The sequence below is a fragment of the Nicotiana tomentosiformis genome, chromosome 2 (genome assembly GCF_000390325.3).
Source record: "Nicotiana tomentosiformis chromosome 2, ASM39032v3, whole genome shotgun sequence".
Classification (NCBI taxonomy): domain Eukaryota; kingdom Viridiplantae; phylum Streptophyta; class Magnoliopsida; order Solanales; family Solanaceae; genus Nicotiana; species Nicotiana tomentosiformis.
Genome location: NC_090813.1, coordinates 30,379,055 through 30,389,424, shown reverse-complemented (window position 1 = coordinate 30,389,424; position 10,370 = coordinate 30,379,055). Strand labels below are relative to the sequence as shown.

General features: G+C 42.4%; 1 long non-coding RNA gene across 1 annotated transcript; it reads right to left on the bottom strand.

Moving 5' to 3' along the window:
- Positions 1 to 9,020: 9,020 nt before the first annotated feature.
- Positions 9,021 to 10,370, bottom strand: LOC138904423 (uncharacterized). The gene is made up of 3 exons (XR_011413434.1): positions 10,255 to 10,370; positions 9,827 to 10,171; positions 9,021 to 9,369 (listed from the first exon to the last, which is right to left on the bottom strand). It is a non-coding gene; the product is annotated as an uncharacterized lncRNA (long non-coding RNA).

The following is a 10,370-nucleotide window of genomic DNA, read 5'->3' as shown; positions in this document are numbered from 1 at the left end:
ACGGACTCGAGACTATGTGCTGGAAGGAACTCTATCTTTCAATGACGAGGATGCAGAAGGGATCCTACATCCCCATAATGATCCACTGGTAATATTTGTACTCGTGAATAAAATTTGGGTTAAACGTGTGTTAATTGATCCAGGTCGCTCGGCCAACATCATTCGATCAAGAGTCGTGGAGTAGCTCAGTCTACAAGACTAAGTCGTACTCGTAGTCCGTGTCCTGAATGGATTCAACATGGCATGCAAAACCACTAAAGGGACCATAACATTACCAGTCAATGCCGCTGGTACCATCCGGGAAGCCAAGTTTTATGTGATCGAGGGTGACATGAGATACAATGCCCTATTCGGGAGGCCATGGATCCACAACATGAGGGCAGTGCCTTCGACCCTTCATCACGCGTTAAAATTCCCGACGCTAGAAGGGATTAAGACGATATACGGGGAACAACCAGCCGCAAAAGATATGTTTGTAGTCGATGAAGTAATTTCGATATCAACACTTGCAGTATCAAAGGAGCCAAGGTCAGAAGCAAAACAAGGGACCAAATAGCAATCACTGGTGCCAGCCTCGATCCAACCGGACAAGCAGGGGACTGACGAAGATGATGATTACGGGGTTCCTCGATTCTTTATAGTCCCTGATGACTCTGACTCTACCAAATCTACTATCGAAGAGCTGGAGCAGGTCATACTGATCGAACATCTGCCCGATCGGAAGGTATACCTGGGCACGAGGTTACCTCCCGAGCTCAGGAAAAAACTCATTCAATTTCTTATAGCTAACATGGATTGTTTTGCTTGGTCCTATCTCGATATGACAGGGATCCCACCGGAGATCACTACTCACAAACTGAGCCTGGACCCAAAATTCCATCCGGTCAAGCAGAAAAAGAGACCCCAGTCCGAGGTCAAACATGCTTTCATCAAGTACGAGGTAACTAAACTCCTTAAAATAGGGTTCATCCGAGAAGTCAAATACCCAGAATGGTTAGAGAACGTAGTATTAGTACCTAAAAGAGGGAACAAACTTAGAATGTGTGTAGATTATAAAGATTTAAAAAAGGCATGCCCCAAAGACTCTTTCCCTTTGCCTAACATCGATCGCATGATCGATGCCACAGCCGGCCACGAGATACTCAGTTTTCTCGATGCCTACTCCGGGTACAACCAAATACGAATGAACCCGGATGATCAAGAAAATACCTCTTTCATCACTAAGTATGGAACACACTGCTATAACGTGATGCCGTTTGGGTTAAAAAATGACGGTGTCACTTACGAATGCCTAGTAAACCGAATGTTCAAAGAACAAATAGGAAAATCCATGGAAGTTTACATTGACGATATGTTAGTTAAGTCCCTGCGAGCAGAGGACCATTTAAAGAATTTGCTGGAAACCTTCAGCATATTGAAGAAGTACAACATGAAGCTGAATCCGGAAAAATGTGCGTTCGAAGTTGGATCAGGTAAATTTCTCGGGTTCACGGTATCCAATCGAGGAATCGAGATCAACCCCGACAAGATCAAAGCTATCGAATATATCACGGTAGTGGACAATGTGATGGTCGTGCAAAGGCTAACTGGGCGTATTACTGCCCTGGGACGATTCATCTCAAGGTCCTACTATAAGAGAAACCGATTTTTCTCGTTACTGAAGAAGAAAAACAACTTCACATGGACACCGGAATGCCAACAGGCCTTGGAAGAACTTAAGTGATACCTATCGAGCCCAGCACTACTTCACACACTGAGGGCTGGTGAACAATTGTACTTGTATTTGACAGTGTCAAAAATAGCGTTAAGTGGAGTCCTGGTTCGTGAGGAACAAGGTATGCAATTTCCAATTTATTATGTTAGGAGGACCTTAGGTGAGGCTGAAACTAGATATCCTCACCTAGAAAAATTGGCGCTCGCTCTGCTAAGCTCCTCTAGGAAATTGAAACCATATTTTCAGTGCCATCCTATATGTGTTGTGACAACTTACCCATTACAAAATATAATGCATAAACCCGAACTCTCGGAACGATTGGCCAAATGGGCCGTAGAAATCAGCAGGTACGATATTGAGTATCGACCCTTGACAACCATTAAGTCTCAAATTTGGGATGATTTCGTGGCCGACTTCACGCCGACCCTAATACCCGAGGTCGAAAGGGAGTTGCTGGTAAACTCAGGGACGTCTTCGGGAATCTGGACCCTTTTTACGGACGGTGCCTAGAATGCAAAGGGGTCCGAATTTGGCATCGTACTGAAGCCACCCACAGCAATATAGTTAGACAATCTATTAGAGCTGTGAAATTGACTAACAACAAGGTCGAATATGAGGCCATGATTGCAGGTCTCTAACTGGCCAAAAGTTTGGGGGCGGAGGTGATCTAAGCCAAATGTGACTCCCTCCTAGTGGTGAACCAAGTCAATGGAACGTTCGAAGTTAGAGAAGAAAGAATGCAAAGGTACCTAGATAAGTTGCAAGTAACATTACATTGGTTCAAAGAGTGGACTTTGCAGCACGTACCTCGAGATCAAAATAGCGAGGTCGATGCCCTTGCAAACTTAGGGTCGTCGGTCGAAGACGACGAGCTCAACTCGGGGGTAGTGGTATAACTCATGAGATCGGTAGTAGAATAAGGTCACGCCGAAATAAACTCAACAAGCCTAACTTGGGATTGGAGAAATAACTACATAGAGTATTTGAAGACCGGGAAAATGCCCTCAGATCCAAAAGAATCCAGATCCCTGCACACGAAAGCAGCCCGATTCAGCTTATACAAGGACGGAACCTTGTTCAGAAGAATGTTTGATGGCCCACTAGTAATATGTCTGGGACTGATAGATAACGAGTACATTCTGAGGGAAGTCCACGAAGGCACCTGCGAAATCATTCAGGCGTTGAATCATTATTTCGAAAGGTAATCAAAGCCAACTATTACTGGATCGACATGGAAAAAGATGCGAAGGAATTCGTACGAAAATGTGACGAATGCCAACGACATGCTCCGATGATACACCAACTCGGGGAACTGCTATATTTGGTTTTATTGCCATGGCCATTCATGAAGTGGGGAATGGACATCGTTGTCCCCCTTCTATAGGCACCGGGTAAGGCTCAATTCATCTTGTTTATGACTGACTATTTTTCTGAGTGGGTTGAAGCACAGGCATACGAGAAGGTCAGGGAGAAGGAAGTCATCGACTTTATTTGGGACCACATCATATGTCAGTTTGGAATGATATCCGAAATTGTATGTGAAAACGGGAAACAATTTATCGGCAGCAAAGTAACCAAGTTTCTCGAAGACCACAAGATCAAAAGAATCTTATCGACACTTTATCACCCTAGTGGGAATGGACAAGCCGAATCAACCAACAAGACCATACTCCAAAACCTTAAGAAAAGGCTAACCGATGGAAAAGGAAAATATAAGGAGATCCTGCCCGAAGTCCTTTGGGCATATCGTATGACCTCGAAGTCCAGCACCGGGGCCACTCCGTTCTCATTGGTTTACGGTGCCGAAGCTCTAATATCGGTCGAAGTCGGGGAGCCAAGTATCAGATTCTGATATGCAACAAAGGCTCATTACCTTTAGGGGATCGGAAAATAAAGCCACTAGGCCTCGGGGGTTATTGGCGTTTATTTTAACTACACTAATTATAAGTTTAAATTCGGGTGAGAGAGTGATTATTGCATAAGACCTATTAGGCAACCCCCGAATTTTAAAGGCCACGGCCACCCCCGATCAGGGACTGTTATCTTGGGCAAGCCCGGATAACTCGGGAAAGCAAGTCCAATGGGCGGCTCCCGAACTAAACGGCTACGACCACATTAACACGGCTCGGAGATGTCCGAGACCCGTAACAAAAACTAGGCCTTCAAAAAAAAGAAAGTTTTTCATAACCGGTTCTAAAGGCTTCCCTCGGTGAACTATAATCTCAGCTGCTTACTTTGGGAGGAAGTTTCCGATAACATCGAACCCCCGAAGAATGCCTTAAGTAAAGTTAAAGTTTTGTTTGAACTTTCGAACATAACCTGATTATTTCGTGCTAAGACATTTTGATCTTTGTGAATGCAAATAACAAAGCAAAGGGAAAAAACCAAAAGCCGAGAAAGGGAAAGAAAGTCATATATATATATTCATAACAAAATTCTTTTTACAAGGGCCAAACAGCCCGATAAATTGTTTTTACAAAGGCCTAACGGCCTCAACAAAAATGCAAAAAAAAAAAACATCTAAAGGCCTAAGTGTCCTGGTCCCCATCGGAGGCAGCATCTTCACCCTCGGGATCTTCCCATCCTTCGGACTCACTTAAGCTCTCAGAATCTTCTTCGGAATAAGCCAGCTTCCGGGCCCTGGCTTCACATATCTTGGCATTCTCGATTTCAGCGAGTATGTTGAAGTTCTGAGCATGGACTCCCTAGAGAGCTTCCCTTCGAGCTTGCCACCTTGCATGCTTCACCATGTTTTTAGCCTGCACCTGAATGGACTCAACATCAACCTTGAACTAGGCCACTTTATCATCAGCCTTGGTCTTAGCCACAACCACCTCCGACTTGGCAGCCTCGAGCTCCTTGGCCAGATTCTCTTAACCAGAAACAGCCGATTTCAGCTGGGATTGGAGCTCCTCAATCTTCTTGGCCTGCACCAAGGTTTCTCCTTTTGCAGCCCGGAGATGGACCTCAACCAAAGCCAGTTGTTCTCGGGCGGTCTCCTTTTCCGAGGCCAGGTGGTCCATATTCTTCTTCCATTCCTCGGCCTCAACCTTCACCGTGTCCACCTCCACCTGGAGTTGCTCGATCTGGTGAAGTCTCTTCTGGACCTGCGGGTTCGGGTCGTTAGCCATTGTGTCTGAATCGTCATCACTAAGTTTGAATATTCGTCTTACCTGCTCGACCAGATCGGTATGTTCCTTCAGAGCTGCTTTTAGTCCGGCCTGAAGTTTGTCACTGAGAATCTTATAGGTGCCCCTCTTCTCAATTAGCTTTCAAACTTCGGCCTCGTGTTGGGATAACTCCTCCCGATATCGGAGGAAAGTTTCATGGTGGAGTACTGAGGCCTACGAGCATAAGGAAGAATGTTATGATTATTTATAACTTAAAATCTAAAGTACTAAGTAAAGAGGCACTCGAAGTTACCCGATTCAACGCTTGTTGAGCCTCATTGAACATGCAGGACGCTTCCACCTCGTCCATCTTGGTCTACAGAACCCGGGCATTGTCCGGGATAAAGATAAATATTGACCGCTTTCGGTTGGGATCAACACTTGGAGCCGGGAATTGATCCACTAACTTCGAGCTCGAAGAAGGCCCACTAGCTCTCGAAGACAGTTCTTTCTTTGGCACGGGTAAATCACCAAACCCGGTCACATCCTCTGAGGTGGTAGACTCTAGGCCGTCAAAGAAGTTATTTAGATTTGCCTTCCCCTAAGGCCCCTCGTGAGAACGATCCTTTAGTATACCGGCCTTGTTAATCATGAAGTCGGAGAATAGAGGAGACCCGATGAGATTAATCACCCCAAGAGCATCTTTCGGGGCACTCTCTCCTGCTCGAGGAATATCGGCCCCGGCTTCCTCTTCGACCTCCCTAGCTTGGGGCATAGCGGCCTCGCCTTCTCCTATTGAGGGACCTCGGTCACTGCCCTATTAGCAGCCTCCCTAGCTTGGGGCAATACAACGCGGGCTCGCACTCGAGCCACCAGCTCGAAATCTTCTTCTTCTTCCGACTCGTCCCTTAATTGGCGGACTAAGTCCGATGGGATGGCGCCGATGTTCTATTTGGGCTTGCGCGCCTGCTTCTTTTTTGGTTTCTGCTTCTCCGAGTTCAGGGAACTCGGAGCCCCTTTTCTTTTCTTCTCTTTATCCTGCATCGGAGTAGGAGATTGAGGGATAATGATTTCATATGCAGATGGGGGCCTCATCGCAGAATCCTTCCCGAGGCCTACAAAGAAAAAAGAGATGAGTGAACTTGGAAAGAAACCCAAATGATGCCAGTTCTAGGAAAGAAGTTTACCGTGAGAACGGGCCTCCCAGCGACCCTTTAAAATTTCGCGCCATGCTCGCTCGAAATAGGGTTTTTGTGATACGATTCCCTCAACCCACTCCTTGAGTCGAGGAACTGCATCCGGCATCTGAGCGACAGCTACACCACGAAACACCGATTAGATGAGAGAAAAGGGAAAAGCAGTAAGCAAAATCTTAAAAGTGAAGTTATACGTATGTTTCATGTTCCATTTCTCAGAAAATGGCATTTCCTCGGCCAGTATTAGATCTGAGGTCTTCACTCTGACGAACCGGCCCAACCAGCCTCAGTCTCGGTCCCCATCTATGCTCGAGAATGGGGCCTTAGTAGCTCGACGGGAAAATTTTATCAATCCCCCTCAGTAGAGTCGGGGACTGTACAAACGCATGAGATGGTCGATAGTGAAGGGGCACTTGTCGAGCTTGCTCATGAAGAAACGAAGCAGGATAACAATCCTCCAAAATGAAGGATGAATCTGACTGAGCGTCACTTCATACGTTTTGCAGAAGGCAATGATAACTGGGTCTAGAGGGCCCAACATGAAGGGATAAGTGTAAACACTTAGAAAACCCTCCACGTGGGTAGTGATTGATTCCTCAGGCATAGGCACCACCACATGTTTACCGGCCCAATTACATTCTTCCTTGACTTTAGGGAGGATATCATCAGTGATGGAGCATATTTACCTCTAGACCGGCTCGCATCGACCCGGTACGGAAGGGGTTTTCTCGATCTTGAAGTCGTCCCCAGTTGGGCACCCCATAGGAACGAACATAGTTGAGGGAGGTTCCGGTGTCTTTTCCTCGACAACAGTAGACGAAGCTTTTTCTTCTTCAGACGGTCTCGAGGAAGAGGGATTTTCCTTTTGAGGGACAGATTTAGAAGTCTTTGCCATTGCTTCTGAGTAAGGGTGAAAAGATGGTACTAATGAAAGAGAAGGTGTAATTGGCGGATAGTTTATAAAAATTTGCAGAAAACTATAAAGGAAGAAATTTTGAAATTAAGTTGGAAAATAAGAAGATGAAGGTGATGAAATTTTTCTTAAGGACAAAAGAACAAGCGTTTGAATGTAAAAGTTCTAATGGATGGAAGGGTAAAGTATTTATAGTTTGCAAAACGGCGGTTCAAAACCCGTAGTGGTCGACCAACAACTAACACACATTTAATGCCTTGAAGATTAGACTGACGGGACGTTTCAGTAACCTTTTGTCGCTTACGTCATGGTTCAACGAAGCAAGGCTCGGAAGTTCATATCGTTTCCCGTCATCTTCTCTTCGAAAAACGAGGGGACTATTTATATACGGTCGAAATTGGGTTCGTACATTGTATGACCAGTCGAGACCGAAACATGACGGGTCGGGGCTCGACCCCAGACGCGAAGTTGAATCGTTGAGCTCGTGACTCCGGGACCAAACAAGATCGAGGGAACTTTGTCGAGCCAATTAACGGAAGGTTAAAATATCTGTGATCAGTTGGAGATCACGACGAAAATCTCGGCACGTATCAAGGAGAAGCCGATTAATTAGCAAATCATGAGATTTTTAACTTTTACAGAATTATATCAAGAGTATGGCTCCCCTACTATAAAAAAGGAGGTCTAATCATTTGTAAAGGACATTGTAACACGCATCAAAGAAGCAATATATTGATCATTTCTAGTTCGTGTTAACTTGTTCTGTTGTTGATCGAGGCATTTCCAAACTAGAGGGTGACCAATCTTCAAAGCTAAGACTGTTCAATTTCTGTGGTTTGCAATTATTTTTTCCTGATTAATTTAGTATTGATCTATTTTCTCAATTTATATCAAGTTATATCACGTATCCTTAAAACCGTATATAAATTCAATTGTTATTACATTTTAGGATAAACAACCTCAAACAGAGTGTCGCCAAATAACGAGAGTCTCCAACTTTACAATTTCAGTTTGGATGCAAAATTGCTACGGCAAGCGACGAGGACCGAAACCTGAACCACGGACGCCTGACGGACCTCAAATCGGAAACAATGAACAACGATCTCAAACGGAAAACTCGAAAACCCGCAGCAGTGAAAACTTAAAAGTGAGTTTGTCGGTGGCCGGATTTTACATTACAGGTGTTTGGATGTGGTGTTAATGGAGGTATTGGCTGGTTTTTGAAGCTTATTTAATGGAGGTTTACATGGTATTTTAATGGTGGAGAGGAGATGATGTGAAGAAGATTGAAAGCAGTATGAAGGAATATCCGGAAAATCACTGTTGGTATAGGAATTTTGGCTAGACCAGTAGTGGTGCCGCCGTCTCTATTTGTGCTCTCTGTTCGTGCCTTCCCCGTCCGTCCCTCACTCTGTTTTTTCTATCTCATGTCCGTTCCCTCCTCTTCATTATGTACAGCTATATAGTGTGCAAAGTGAGTGTTTGGGGAGGAAGATAACCTGTGGTCCCCAAGGAATATTTTTTGCGGTCCTCCCCCAATTTCTCTCGAACTCCCCTCTCTATTCCGTGTGTGTATTCTTTTTGCTGAATTGTGACTTTGTGCGTGACTTTGTGCGTGAGTGGATTTTTAGTGGTTCCTTCTTCATTAGCTTTCTTTTTCTTTTTGATTTTCTTTTTATTAACAATAACAATCACCCAATATAATCCCACGGGACTAGAGAGGATAGTGTATACGTAAACCTTACCCAAATCCCGAAGAGTAGTTTTGATTTTCTTTATAAGATAAACTAAAATTAAAAAATACTACACTAATATTTTAAAACTAGAAAAATATAATAATCTACTAAGAACTAGTGTTACAAATTGGAAGAAAAATATTTTTTTGTGAATTTTCTTTTGCAAATGAAACACATCTAATATCTAAAATTGTGACCCTTTTTGTGATTTTTCAATTTTATCCAAAGTAAGATACACTAAAAATTGCTAGGGAAATACTAATTAGCTAAAATAAAGAAAAATAGTTTTTGTAGTTTTCATTTTAAGAGAAAATAAAGCAAAAGGTCAAAAATAGGCAAAGTAACAATATTAGAACTAAAAATATATATTTAAGAACTAAAAGGTGTAAAAATCTCGGGGAGGTCAAAAATTAGATGTCTACAACTTCCTAATTGAAAAGCATAATGTTGTATCATTCGCATGTATTAAAAATGAATCAATAGGACTTTCTTCCAGGTGCAGAACCATGAAGCACCTGAACAATTTATGTTGAACCTCACAATGCTTCATATCGAGGAATCCTCCAAAACAAGTAGTACTAAATAGTTTGTACTGATCTGGAGTAAGCTTTTCTTTGAGGTCGGAGATTATGTTGGTGTTAGTGTAGGAACTGATATGCGACGATAAAATAGGCGGGTGTTTAACAAAGAGTTTTATTTCCTGCATACAAAAAACAACTAAAAAGATAAAATATAGGGTTGAAAATACAGATGAATGCAGTTAGGTTGAATATACAACTCATTCATGAATACAACATAATACACTGATAATTACAACAAAAACTGTGAGTTATGGCAATAACTGTTATTTTAAATACAAATGAATACAATTAGGTTAAAAATACAGATGAATACAGTTATGATTGAATACATAACTAATTGATGAATAACATCAAAATAATAGAACTAATAATGTATTTAAAAATATTGTTGTATGAACTCAAATACATATAAATACATCTAAATACAACAGTCAAAAATCACTGTACAAAATAAAAATCAATGTATGCCATATCGAATACATATAAATACATCTAAATACAAGAAGAAAAAATCACTATACAAACTAAAAATTAATGTATGCGGACTCGAATACATATAAATACATCTACAATTACCTTGTCGTTATGTATTTCCGAACTACTTCCTTTAGCGACCTCTCTTCCCTTGCTCCCAGAAGCATCATCCATAAGTTTTCTTCTCTTTTCCACACCAAGAAATGTTGATTTTTTCGAAGATTTCGCATCTTGACCTTGTTTCATAGGGTCATTGTGTATTTTTGTTCTCCTTTAGGCTTCAATGATTGCTGATGAACGTGCAAATATAGGTTCCTCTTGAGTGATTTACAAATCGAAAGATGGACCATCGAAATTGAGTGCTTTAGTGGGTATACCTCGGGTAACCCTCTTCGGAGTTGTTGAATCAGCCATTGAAGAGGAAATTTTAAGTTTTCTGCTGAAAACCTAACAATGGTGAATATTTAAAAAAAATAAGTGAAGAGAAAAAGAAGAAGCTTTAACCGGCCAAAAAAAACTTTAACACTTACCATAATTTTTTGGAGCAAAAAAGTTAAAAATTGAGAGAGACAATGGCGATGTGAGAGAATCGTAGTTCAACAATGGGGAAGACAAATTTGATGTGAGAGAGAGATAGTGGAGAAAG